Source organism: Oncorhynchus tshawytscha, linkage group LG33 (genome assembly GCF_018296145.1).
Source record: "Oncorhynchus tshawytscha isolate Ot180627B linkage group LG33, Otsh_v2.0, whole genome shotgun sequence".
NCBI lineage: Eukaryota > Metazoa > Chordata > Actinopteri > Salmoniformes > Salmonidae > Oncorhynchus > Oncorhynchus tshawytscha.
In genome coordinates this window covers 38,823,241-38,836,826 of record NC_056461.1, presented here as the reverse complement: position 1 = coordinate 38,836,826, position 13,586 = coordinate 38,823,241, and the positions used below count along the sequence as shown (strand labels likewise).

The following is a 13,586-nucleotide window of genomic DNA, read 5'->3' as shown; positions in this document are numbered from 1 at the left end:
AGGCACACCTAAACTTTCTGTCATGAAGGAAGGAGAACGAGTCAGGATCAGACAAGACAACAAATGGCAACCAGCAATTGTACTTGGAAAACATGACCAGCCAAGGTTATACATAGTACAAACACCAAACAAGAGAGAATCTACAGAAGGAACCGGAGACACATGAAACAACACACCCAGAGAGACACTCAGAAACCATAATGGACCTTATCCTGTGGAAAGAGAACCTGAAACAAGTGTCAGCCTGGAAGAAAACTACTCACCTGTGTGTTCTCCAGCACCAACAACACCAAAACAAACAGAGGAAAGCAACAATGTAAACACTGACACACCAGTGAAATCAACTCATTATGGAAGACTTATCAGAATGCAAAAACGTTACCAGTACTGAAAAGTCTGTTAAAAAAAAGAGTCAAATAATAATGAATAAAACATTGAAAATATCTTAATAATAACAACGTAATGACAATTGTGATGTCCATGTTGTTGTATATTGCATAACAATTGCATATTGTGATGTGAAACACTGAGTTGAAAGAACATACAAAAATACATGTTAAAAAAAGTCTAATGAAAGGGAGATGTCATGTCTGTTCATGTACAGTATTTACCTTGAGTGCCTGAGGCTGGCGCTGTTACTAACTACTACATGTGGTCATCTGTACTTGCACTTGACCGTGACCTCTGATAAACTTGGTTCTTCTACCCGCATCCCTATCTCAGTGTGCTAGTATATTACACTAGCCAAACCTAGCTTAGTTAAGCGCTAGCTAGCTCTAGGCTAGTTGGTTTCAGTCAATGTGAGCTTACATCTTTAGTGGTTAATAATGTAACGGTTGTAGCATTGTTTCTCATAGGCCTCCTGTCATATATAGCTTTTTCAAAATTGACACTAATAGTACAGTGAGTTGTAAATAATGTGATTGTGTATGTATGGTGTATGGTGACTCAAGGTTTGGATGAATGGACCTACTAGACCCTCAAGACAAATCCCTTGGCGGGTACCAGGAGTGGTGGGAGGACAACCCAAAGGTCTTTCTCTTTGCACATAACAGCAGCGTCCAGGCTTCCAGAGTACTCACCCTATTGCCTGCTGTATGCACGGGAGCCACAGCTTTTTACTGAGTTAAACAATGCAATTGTATATACAATAGTATTAAACATATGTGATTGACTTAGTGTTGTTTGTGTATTGCTATTTTTGTATTTGTATAAAACTTCCACCACCTCAGGTGGCGTTTCAGGCCAAATGACTTGGCCTGGAAGAAGGACGAAAGTAAGGTGAGACCTGGGAATCGTCGCTGCTCTTTTACTTCTACCTGGGGTCACCATCTATTAAGGTGAACATAATATATACTGTCAGCAGTACCAACACTGGCCCAGGGGTTTCTCCAAATAGTAAATCTCAAGGCTAACCACTGGGTCACTTTAAGCAACCTCCGCTTCCAGGTAGGTACTGTTGAGATGTATGACTCCAGTGGTCATGACGCCATCCTGGAGTTTCTCTCACAACTCACATCTCTCTTTTCCAGGGACCATCCCGTATCTCCCGCATCAACCCCACTGACATAACAAATGACACGGGTATTCTTTATTTTCTGTTTGTCATTAACATTATTGCATGTCTAATCAAACATTTAAAGGAAATCATTCAATAACAGTATTTTTACATGCCTGTGTGTTTGCGTGTGTAGAAACGTTAAAGACATGGATTTCATGTTGTCACGGTAACAAGGTACCCAAAAGTAGTTTGAAGTAATGTTTTCATTTTATTAGCTGAATAAAAAACAGGAGCTGGTGCACACCCAGAAAAAATGATTTTGTGTGGAGGTGCTGACTAACGGGGAATAAACTATACAAATAGAATGGCACACTCCATATATAAACTCCCAGTCATTTATTGGGTAAATCACCAATGTTTCAGCATCACTGTGCTTTCTTCAGGGTAATGTCATGAATACTTGAACCAGGTTATGTAGACAAACAGTGCAATTAGTGCAACCAATGACAATAGTGATGGGTGTGTCATAATTATTAAGTTAATTCAAATTAATTAGTGAAACTGTTAAAAAACAATAGTTTATGGCGTATTAAATATATCAGGCTATTGTTATCATATGCAAACATAATTAAATATTGTACATAATATTAGCATCAACATACATTATTGTTTAATTAAATGCATAATAAGCATCATCAACAGAGGGAACATATTAGGTGTACACTAATAAGCTGTAGAAAGAATATATCAATTTATAAGACAAGTTCAAAAAAATAGAGAATTTTTCATAAGGGCCTGAGATCAATGTGAATATTTCAGACCACTAGGGGTCAATGTTTTTAGACAGGATATCCAGTAAGCCTCTGTCGTGTCTTTACTATCATTAACTGAAGACTTATAGTTTTTATCAAAGATTCTCTGTAATTAGTATTACGCGATTAGACTGATTAATCATGTAACCGTAGTTACTAGGAAGTCGGGGCACCAAGGAAAAATATTCAGATTACAAAGTTATCATTTCCTAAAATAACTTGTCAGATATTTTATCTGACCAATTAGTCTTCGAATTAATGAATTATTTACCTCACGTTAGTCTCATTCCAAACGTCGTAATAGTTGGTTATCTGCATGAACCCAGTCTTCACTATGAGTCATCCATACATCAATTGTCTTAAATCATTTATTTATTACTAACTAAGTAATTCACAGAAATGCATAAACAAACAAACAAGGTAAATGTGGTTACAAGAAATGATAGGAGAATGTGCCCTAGTGGGCTAAACTGGCATGGCGGCTTGTTAGACAAAAGGGGAAGTGGGGGTCAACTAAGAAGTCACTACAGAGTGATAATTATAACAATTGAAATGCTAATCCTTTACACATGAACGCTCACTCATTCGGGAACAATTGCAATCAATATATATATTTACGCTCAGTGTGTCGTCTTGATCGCTGGTGAAAAGTTTGTTTCCTTTGTAGAATTGTCCGTCTCTCTCCCTCTCTTGGTTAGAGTGGATTGTTCAGAGTGACATTACTTCGTTTCGTTATAGAATGGATATTTCGGCGGATGTCATTCTTCGCGTTCAATGATACCGAATTGCTAGCTGCAGACTAGTAATTAATATCAAAGACTTGTTCTTATTCTGTCGGTATCGATAGTCTAAGAGTTTAACCACGTAGTATGGTTAAAAGATTCAGCAATGGTCTACAACCTTTGTCTCCTCCTAATGGAGATAAACATGGTCTGGTGATAATTTCTCAAAGTTGGGTTTTATTCGGAATGGCAGAAAAGGGCTGTCCCAGGACGCCTGACCCAAACTGGGCTCAGGGGCGGTCCTCTGATTTAGTTAACTCCAATCCCCTTTTTGAGTTTTCCTTCATTAAACAGTACAAAATCATATTACACAATTTTATAAACAGTATCATACATTCATCTTATACAACAATTCTTATATAAACAGCGTTATGGTAATGTGGCCACACCGTCTACCATGAGCTTCCCCAAGTTGTGACAAACGGACCAGTTCGTAGCTGGATTCTTCACCAATCTTTTATACTTTCTCCGGAACATGAAATTTGTTCGTACCTCAAGTTCTGTGAGGTGGAAGAAATTCCTTTCTGCTCAATGAAAATTTCCTCTGCCTCTTATAGTATGTGGCCATGTGGCAGGGTCTTCTCAGGAATTTACGACGTCTCTCTGACCACAGCAGCCTAGTTGAAGGAGGAACGGGGGAGGCAGGGAAAGGGGGATGGGGCCTGCTATACCCAAAGAGGCCAACGTCATGACACCTCCCTTTGTAGTAGTAGGATCTCAATGTTTCCTCCTCTCCTTGGTAGAGCAACATGCTCAATGCCTATGTATTTGAGGGAGGAGATTGGATGGCTATCTTCAACAAAGTGAGCTGCTTACACCTGATTGAGCTGCGGTGTTCAGCTATGCTGTGTTTTAATTGTACTTTTGTTTGTCCTACATAGACTTTTCCACATGAACAGGTGATGAGAGAGATTACTCCCCTTGGTCTTGCATGAGATAATACCCCTAGGATGTTTTTATAGTGCTATTGCACTGTGCGCATGAGCCTCATTTGTAGTTCCCATTTGGAATTTGTGTCAAGAGTGTCTGAGTGGGCTCAGGGAACATGTCAGATCTCACCAAGCTATCTCCATTATTGCAACCACAAAACTTGTTTAAAACTTCTTAGGGCTGCAATCCCGTTAACGGGATCGATATAACAACAGCCAGTGAAAGTGCAGGGCGCCTAATTCAAAACAACAGAAATCTCATAATTAAAATTCCTCAAACATGCATGTATCTTATACCGTTGTAAAGGTAATCGTGTTGTTAATCCCACCACAGTGTCCGATTTCAAATAGGATTTACAGCGAAAGCACCACAAACGATTATGTTAGGTCACCACCAACTCACAGAAAAATTCTGCCATTTTTCCAGCCAAAGAGAGGAGTCACAAAAAGCACAAATAGAGATTAAATTAATCACTAACCTTTGATGATCTTCATCAGATGACACTCATAGTACATCATGTTACACAATACATGTATGTTTTGTTTGATAAAGTTCATATTTATATAAAAAAATCTCAGTATACTTTGGCGCGTTACGTTCACTAGTTCCTCTGTGGAGGACAGAGGAGCCTCTTAAAGAAGAAGTTACAGGTCTGTGAGAGACAGAAATCTTGCTTGTTTGTAGGTAACCAAATACTTATTTTCCACCATAATTTGCCAATAAATTCATTAAAAATCCTACAATGTGATTTTCTGGATATTCTTTTCTCATTTTCTCTGTCATAGTTGAAGTGTACCTATGATGAAAATTACAGGCCACTCTCGTCTTTTTAAGTGGGAGAACTTGCACAATTGGTGGCTGACTAAATACTTTTTTTGCCCCACTGTATATTGGGCCTATAGCCACTGCACAAACCTCATTGTTATATAACTGTTTTCAATTGGTTAATGTTGCATAGGATTAAGATTTTTAAAGTCATTTTTCAAAATCTGAGCGGTAGATCTCTGATTTAATTTTGACTCAGAAAAGGTTGGTGACCTGCTCTACAACATCTGTAGAGTATGACCTTTCCACACACAGGAAGCGGCGCAGGTCCTAATCCAGGCGCTTTGCCATCTCCCGTCTAGACTACTGCAACTCTCTGATGGCTGGGCTACCCGCTTGTGCCATCAAACCTCTGCAACTTATCCAGAATGCCACAGCCCGCCTGGTGTTCAAACTATCTGCAGTGCCTTCAGAAAGTATTCATACCCCTTGACTTATTCCACATTTAGTTGTGTTACAGCTTGAATTCAAAATGGATTAAATAGATTTATTTTCTCACTGATCTACACACAATACCCCATAGGTTGGTAAAAGAGGAAAGGTTGACTGTAATTGTTAGGTTGGTAATGGGGGAAAGGTTGACCGTTATTGTTAGGTTGGTAATGGGGGAAAGGTTGACTGTAATTGTTAGGTTGGTAATAGGGGAAAGGTTGACTGTTATTGTTAGGTTGGTAATGGGGGAAAGGTTGACTGTAATTGTTAGGTTGGTAATAGGGGAAAGGTTGACTGTAATTTTTAGGTTGGTAATAGGGGAAAGGTTGACTGTAATTGTTAGGTTGACTGTAATTGTTAGGTTGGTAATAGGGGAAAGGTTGACTGTATTTGTTAGGTTGGTAATAGGGGAAAGGTTGACTGTAATTGTTAGGTTGGTCATAGGGGAAAGGTTGACTGTAATTGTTAGATTGGTTGGTTGAGAGACATAGTTGCATAAAGAGAGATGATAAGTGGTGTGAAAAGTATTCTGAGAAATGTTCAGTGGTCCCCCTTACGGATCATGTTATACTGATACGGTTAAATTACTGTCTAAAGGGTCTGGGACCTAGAGTGTCAGACAAAGATTGGCACATTTTCTATGGTTTTAAAACAGATCCCAATGAAAAATAGAATCGTTAAATCAGAGCCTTCATCAAGAATTAAAGGAATACCACCCCAGTAATACATTTTGAAGCAAAACCAATGCCTTGTTCAATAGGACCAATGCATGTTGAACATGGTTTTCTGTATTCACCCTCTCAACCATTTAACTTGCTAGGAAGTTCCCTCCAAAGTGTATCTCTCCCCTTCTGAATTGGCCAATGGATTTTATAATTTCGGCGCATGACATGTTAATCTCAAAATAGACATTTAATGAGTGTGAAGCAGAAAGTGAACATCCAATGGAAATTGGTCATATATATTTAGAGTAACATCATTAGGGTAGACTAAAATGCAAACAATGCTTTCAAATAAGGTGAAAGTAAAAGTGGACAATGGCATCCCGGTGAACTGTCACGAGTCTGACCGAGGGTGGCTCTCCTTCCCGGTCGTTGCCACTGATTGTCTTTCCTCCCCCTCCTGGTATGTTTATTGTTAGCACCTGTTAGTGAGTCATTAGTTGGGCTTTATTAGACAGCCGGCCCGCCTGTTCCTTTGTGCAGGATTAATCATTGTGACCTTCGTGTAGGTAGTAGAGGAACGTGTTTGTTCCTGGTGGTGTATTTTCTGCTGTACTGTTTTCGTCCCCCGTGTTTGGGGCATTTGATTTTGAGCACCCAGTGTTGCGTTAGTGCATTAAAAGAGCACAGTATTGCACTCTCTGTTTCCTGCATCTGACTCCACACCCACGACACCCGGAGCATTACAGAATCCCGCACCACATTGAATGGAATCAGCAGGAGCGATGGAGGAACGGGTTCTCCACCGCACCACCTTCCTCCATCGGATTGGATCAGCGATGGATCAAATGATGGAGAGAATGGACCGATGGGAGAGGAGTGGTCTCCTCTCTCCACCTTCGGCACCCCCGGCTCCGGACTTCCCATCTCCCGACTCCAGCACTCTCCGTCTGACACTCCCGAGGGCTTATGATGGAGCGGCGGCAGGGTGCCAGGGTTTTTTACTCCAACTGGAGCCATACCTGGCCACCGTCAGACCCACTCCCCCGGGAGCGGAGAGGGTGGGTGTCCTCATCTCCTGCCTCAGGGGTCGTGCTCTGGAGTGGGCGAACGCAGTCTGGAATGGCCCGGACTCAGCGAAGGAGTGGCTCCCCTAGAGGAACGTGTTTGTTCCTGGTCGTGTATTTTTTGCTGTACTGTTTTCGTCCCCCATGTTTGGGGCATTTGATTTTGAGCACCCAGTGTTGCGTTAGTGTATTCAGTTGATGTCAAATTGAATAAGTGTTGACAGTATGTGGATGGTAATATGTTATTAGTGGCTTTCAGATAGAAGTCTAATAATGCAATATCCAATTAATTTGAAGAAACTAAGGTTTCAATACAAGGTCACGTGACGAACAGAGGGATTGAGCCATGGGACTGATTAGAGGCTGCCATCTGGTGTTTAGGTTAAAGATAAGCTTCCTGTGGACCCATAGATAAGAGTGGTACTCGCTGAACTCTGGCTGTAAGGGACGCAGTGGGAAACCTTGGAACAGAGGTCTGAATAATTTAATAAGATACATTTTTGACTATTTCCAATTATTATTTTTCAATTCGATAGTGTGAATAACACCAGTGATTTTAAGTAAGAAGGTAACGTCATCTAAACCAATCATTTGTTTCCCATTACGTGGAACACTGTCCACTATTGAAGTAGATCCAAATAAATAGTTTTTATTACCAGGGCTATGAAAAAAAAGAAAGCTCTGATAAGCCAGCGCCAACTGTTTGAAGGTGCTAGAGGATTTGTTCAACAACAACTTGCCTATTTTGACTAGTTCATGTCCCAGGGACAGAAAGTACAGAACACAAGCCATATGTAAATGCAACAGGTCTAGATGATAAGACTACAAGAAAGGGGCTTTGGGATTGTTTACTTTAAAAGGTGCCTATTTTGCTTAAAGGGACCCAGTATCACCTGATGTGTCTCCAGTAATGATTATATACACATGGTTTTATCACGGCTTCCTGCCCAAAATGCAGTAAGCTTGTTTCAAAAGGGGAGGATGGTACATGTAGGCATAGTAATACTGAATGTTGCATTTTTAGGACTGATTCAAATTGAGACTGGTGAGGACTGATTAAGATGTAGCATAGTGAAAACTCTGTACCTGTTTATTTTCTCTTCCAGGACTGATGGAATGTCCACTAACAACATTTCTGACGAGTTTAACAATGATTCTGTATCTCTCCCTTTGAATAGCTTCCTGAGGCAGGTGCCTTGGGAGAGCAGTTAGTGAGACTCTGCAGTACTATAAAATATAAAGGTACCCGGATCCGGCTGTTAAGGGAGCATCCAAATTATGTAAGGCCTGGCCATTTGTTGTTTTTGTTCTATGTTTTACCACACAGACACCTGCATACACACGCACCCCACCCATCAATACTTATGAATATTTGTTAGTGGTGTTAATACCATGCCTGATTTATTGTGTGGGTTATTGCTATTTGGGTTTAGTAGGTTCTTCATGGTTAGAAAGGATGCACTTTAAAGGGCACAAACATTTAAATTCCTGAAGTGTCTATTGTCTGAATTTTGGTTGACACTTGTAAGTTCTCCTAAAGAGAAATATACTGAAAAACCCTATGTGAACCTGGTATATAGAATGTTTGACATGTTTTACAAGGGGCATGAGTCTGAAGTACAGGGAAAGAGAAGGGGAAGAACAGACTCACTTAATTACACCATGCCCCTTTCTAAACTCATTAAAACTCTCGGATCCTGGCCACCGCCCTGTGTTTTATCATCTGCTATCTAAGCACACCTTATCAGGAGACAAGATAACTGCAGAAAATGTACACGTGGCCCTTCTCTAAACCTGCAAAGTTGCACTTTGGCAGAGCCGAAATTAATTTAGGTTCAGGAGTAAATGGATAAGACTGCAGCCAGTCCACAGCCCTGACTGAGTCATAAGCAGCAACAGGTTATGTATGTTAAGTATTTGTATATTTATGTTCAGTTAAGTATGCTATGTTGTATTATTAACTGACCACATACAGTGGGGAGAACAAGTATTTGATACACTGCCGATTTTGCAGGTTTTCCTACTTACAAAGCATGTAGAGGTCTGTAATTTTTTATCATAGGTACACTTCAACTGTGACAGACGGAATCTAAAACAAAAATCCAGAAAATCACATTGTATGATTTTTAAGTAATTAATTAGCATTTTATTGCATGACATAAGTATTTGATCACCTACCAATCAATAAGAATTCCGGCTCTCACAGACCTGTTAGTTTTTCTTTAAGAATCCCTCCTGTTCTCCACTCATTACCTGTATTAACTGCACCTGTTTGAACTCGTTACCTGTATAAAAGACACCTGTCCACACACTCAATCAAACAGACTCCAACTTCTACACAATGGCCAAGACCATAGAGCTGTGTAAGGACATCAGGGCTAAATCGTAGACCTGCACAAGGCTGGGATGGGATACAGGACAATAGGCAAGCAACTTGGTGAGAAGGCAACAACTGTTGGCGCAATTATTAGAAAATGGAAGAAGTTCAAGATGACGGTCAATCACATTCGGTCTGGGGCTCCATGCAAGATCTCACCTCGTGGGGCATCAATGATCATGAGGAAGGTGAGGCCCAGAACTACACGGCAGGACCTGGTCAATGTCCTGAAGAGAACTGGGACCACAGTCTCGAAGAAAACCATTAGTAACTCACTACGCCGTCATGGATTAAAATCCTGCAGCGCACGCAATGTCCCCCTGCTCAAGCCAGCGCATATCCAGGCCCGTCTGAAGTTTGCCGATGGCCACCTGGATGATCCACAGGAAGAATAGGAGAAGGTCATGTGGTCTGGTGATACAAAAATAGAGCTTTTAGGTCTAAACTCCACTCGCCGTGTTTGGAGGAAGAAGAAGGATGAGTACAACCCCGAGTACAACCCCAAGAATACCATCCCAACCGTGAACCATGGAGGTGGAAACATCATTCTTTGGGGATGCTTTTCTGCAAAGGGAACAGGACGACTGCACTGTATTGAGGGGAGGATGGATGGGGCCATGTATCGCGAGATCTTGGCCAACAACCTCCTTCCCTCATTAAGAGCATTGAAGATGGGTCGTGGTTGGGTCTTCCAGCATGACAACAACCCAAAACACACAGCCAGGGCAACTAAGGAGTGGCTCCGTAAGAAGCATCTCAAGGTCCTGGAGTGGCCTAGCCAGTCTTCAGACCTGAACCCAATAGAAAATCTTTGGAGGGAGCTGAAAGTCCGTATTGCCCAGCAACAGCCCCGAAACCTGAAGGATCTGGAGAAGGTCTGTATGGAGGAGTGGGCCAAAATCCCTGCTGCAGTGTGTGCAAACCTGGTCAAGAACAACAGGAAACGTATGATCTCTGTAATTGCAAACAAAGGTTTCTGTACCAAATATTAAGTTCTGCTTTTCTGATGTATCAAATACTTATGTCATGGAATTAAACGCTAATTAATTACTTAAAAATCATACAATGTGATTTTCTGGATTTTTGTTTTAGATTCTGTCTCTCACAGTTGAAGTGTACCTATGATAAAAAAATACAGATCTCTACATGCTTTGTAAGCAGGAAACACTGCCGATTTTTCAGGTTATCAAATACTTGTTCTCCCCACTGTATATACTTCCACCCTCAGTGACTGTAAAGTTTACTTCTCCTATTCTCACCCATGGCCCAAAAGACAGAAATGAGGAGGCCCCATCTCTGCGCTGAAAGAAAGCTATTGATTGCATTATACTTTGCTGTCTTCCTGTATTGCCTCCCAAAATTCCTCCAGGGATTTGACAGGACTGTAGAACTGCGTAGTGAGATTTTATCTGTGTATATTATATATACCTCACATGCTACCCATTATGCAATTAATATGTTAACTAAGTATATTACAAAGTATATCTGACTCTATTTAACATTATAGTAAAACGATGTGTAATCAAATATTATGTGTTTAGCTGACTAAGGTCAAGAAAGGGTCATGAGAAGCTAATTTCAAAGCAAGTGTTATTTAATAACTTTGTAAAATTAATGGATTCCCATACAAGGTATAAAGCTTAAGTTACAAGGCAATACTGACATTAATAAAACATAATTTGAGGGGATAGATCTCAAGGTTAACTTACAAGACAAACCTTGAGCAAAGAGATACTAGGTCAGATGCCTAGGAAATAAGAAAATGTCATACAAGATAAGAGAGAGAAAAACAGACCTTCATTCCATCTATAACATCTGAAGGTGTAACATTTTCAAACCAAAACCAACCACCATTGACCAATCAAACAATACTAAGTTTACAGTAACCTGATCACCCCATCGACACAGGGTGTCACAGTATCTAACGGCTTGTCTGGGGGATGAAACAAAAGTAAATAGACAATAAAACCCCTTTGCATCGAGTAATTTAGGAGAGAGCATTCATGCTGTACAGATACAAGTTACCACAGAGATCATATATCCATATAGATCGACAAACATTTCTGTAAAAAGCCCAAAGATAAAGCCTTCCTTGCATTTCTATAGTTTTATTGGGGGGGGTCTCTAAAGCCTGGTTCAGATACAACAGCCGAGACAATACGGTTTTATGTTTTTGAACAAAGTATGCTTGATCTGAACGGTCTAGTTCTAGAACGTCTCATGTCAGCTGCTGGAGTTTCCAAGATTCAGTATGTCACATCTTAGCCAAATGCTTGCGATGAGATGGGTCCGTTTATTCAATCAGAGAACTGTGCGCTGACGTTCTGTCTTAAGCCAAGCCGCTAGCTAGCTAGCTAGCCAAACAGATACATAGCTAGCCATTTATGTTGCGTTTAGTTATCCAAGCTTGCTGATATTTATCTGACAAGTCACATGGTGTGCCCTGTTTTGGTGCATGTATTTTATGACACTTGCTTGCTAAACTTTGTTTCAAAGTTTCCTTCACTTAACTGTATGCCCTGTCTTTAGTCAGCTGTTCTACAACACTGTTGAGGAAAACTTGTTTGAGGAATCAGCAGAACTCATTTATAAGAAATAATAAGTTTATTTGAGCAATTGCAAGGAAGATCGCTCTCTCAGGATGAACCCGGAGAGTAACTTTCAGGACATACCGTAAAGGAACTCTCAGGACATACCGTAAAGGAACTCTCAGGACATACCGTAAAGGAATTCTCAGGAGATACCAGAAAGGAATTCTCAGGACATACCAGAAAGGAATTCTCAGGACATACCAGAAAGGAATTCTCAGGATATACCAGAAAGGAATTCTCAGGACATACCAGAAAGGAATTCTCAGGATATACCAGAAAGGAATTCTCAGGACATACCAGAAAGGAATTCTCAGGACATACCAGAAAGGAATTCTCAGGACATACCAGAAAGGAATTCTCAGGACATACCAGAAAGGAATTCTCAGGATATACCAGAAAGGAACTCTCAGGACATACCGGAGAGGGTCTCAAAGATTTTACAATCACACAGTCTTTTTATATACTTAATCTACACAAAGAGCTGCTTACCCCTCCAAGGGGGAGGCAACCTTACAAAAGAGATGAGGGATAATTGTCTCCATTTCCTTAGAAAAATAATACAAATGAGAACAGGTTCTAACCAATTCTCACAGACTATACAGTGCATTCTGAAAGTATTCAAACCTCATTTCTTCCCTAATCAATCTACACTCAATACCCCATAATGACAAAGTGAAAACAGGTTTTTAGACATTTTGGCAAATTGAAAACAGAACTACCTTATTTACATAAGTGTTCAGACCGTTTGCTATGAGACTTGAAATTGAGCTCCGGTGCATTTCCATTGATCATCCTTGAGATGTTTCTACAACTTGATTGGAGTCCACCTGTGGTAAATTCAATTGGTTGGACATGATTTGGAAAGGCACAAACCTGTCTATATAAGGTCCCACACTTGACAGTGCATGTCAAAGCAAAAAAGGAATTGTCCGTAGAGCTATGAGACAGATTTGGGGAAGGGTACAAAACATGTCTGCATCATTGAAGGTCCCCAAGAACACAGTGGCCTCCATCATTCTTAAATGGAAGAAGATTGGAACCACAAAGCCTAGAGCACCTAGAGCTGGCCGCCCGGCCAAACCGAGAAATCGGGGGAGATTGGCATTGGTCAGGGAGGTGACCAAGAACCCGATGGTCACTCTGAGTTCCTCTGTGGAGATGGGACAACCATCTCTGCAGCACTCCACCAATCAGGCCTTTATGGTAGAGAGGCCAGATGGAAGCCACTCCTCAGTAAAAGGCACAAGACAGCCCACTTGGACTTTGCCAAAAGGCACCTAAAAGACTCTCAGACCATGAGAAACAAGATTCTCTGGTCTGATGAGACCAAGATTGAACTCTTTAGCCTGAATGCCAAGCATCACATCTGGAGGAAACTTGGAACCATCCCTACAGTGAAGCATGGTGGTGGAAGCATCAAGATGTGGGGATGTTTTTCTGCGGCAGGGACTTGGAGACAAGTTAGGATTGAGGGAAAGATGAACAGAGCAAAGTACAGAGAGATCCTTGATGATAACCTGCTCCTCAGACTGGGGTGAAGGTTCACCTTCCAACAGGACAACAACCCTATGCACACAGCCAAGACAACGCATGAGTCTCTGAATGTC

The 13,586-nt window shown here is 40.9% G+C and overlaps 1 protein-coding gene across 1 annotated transcript in view; it reads left to right on the top strand.

Annotated features, from left to right (window-relative positions):
• Positions 1-13,586, top strand: part of LOC112231423 — a gene marked incomplete in the record, with an annotated part of 690,592 nt that overhangs the window by 70,742 nt on the left and 606,264 nt on the right.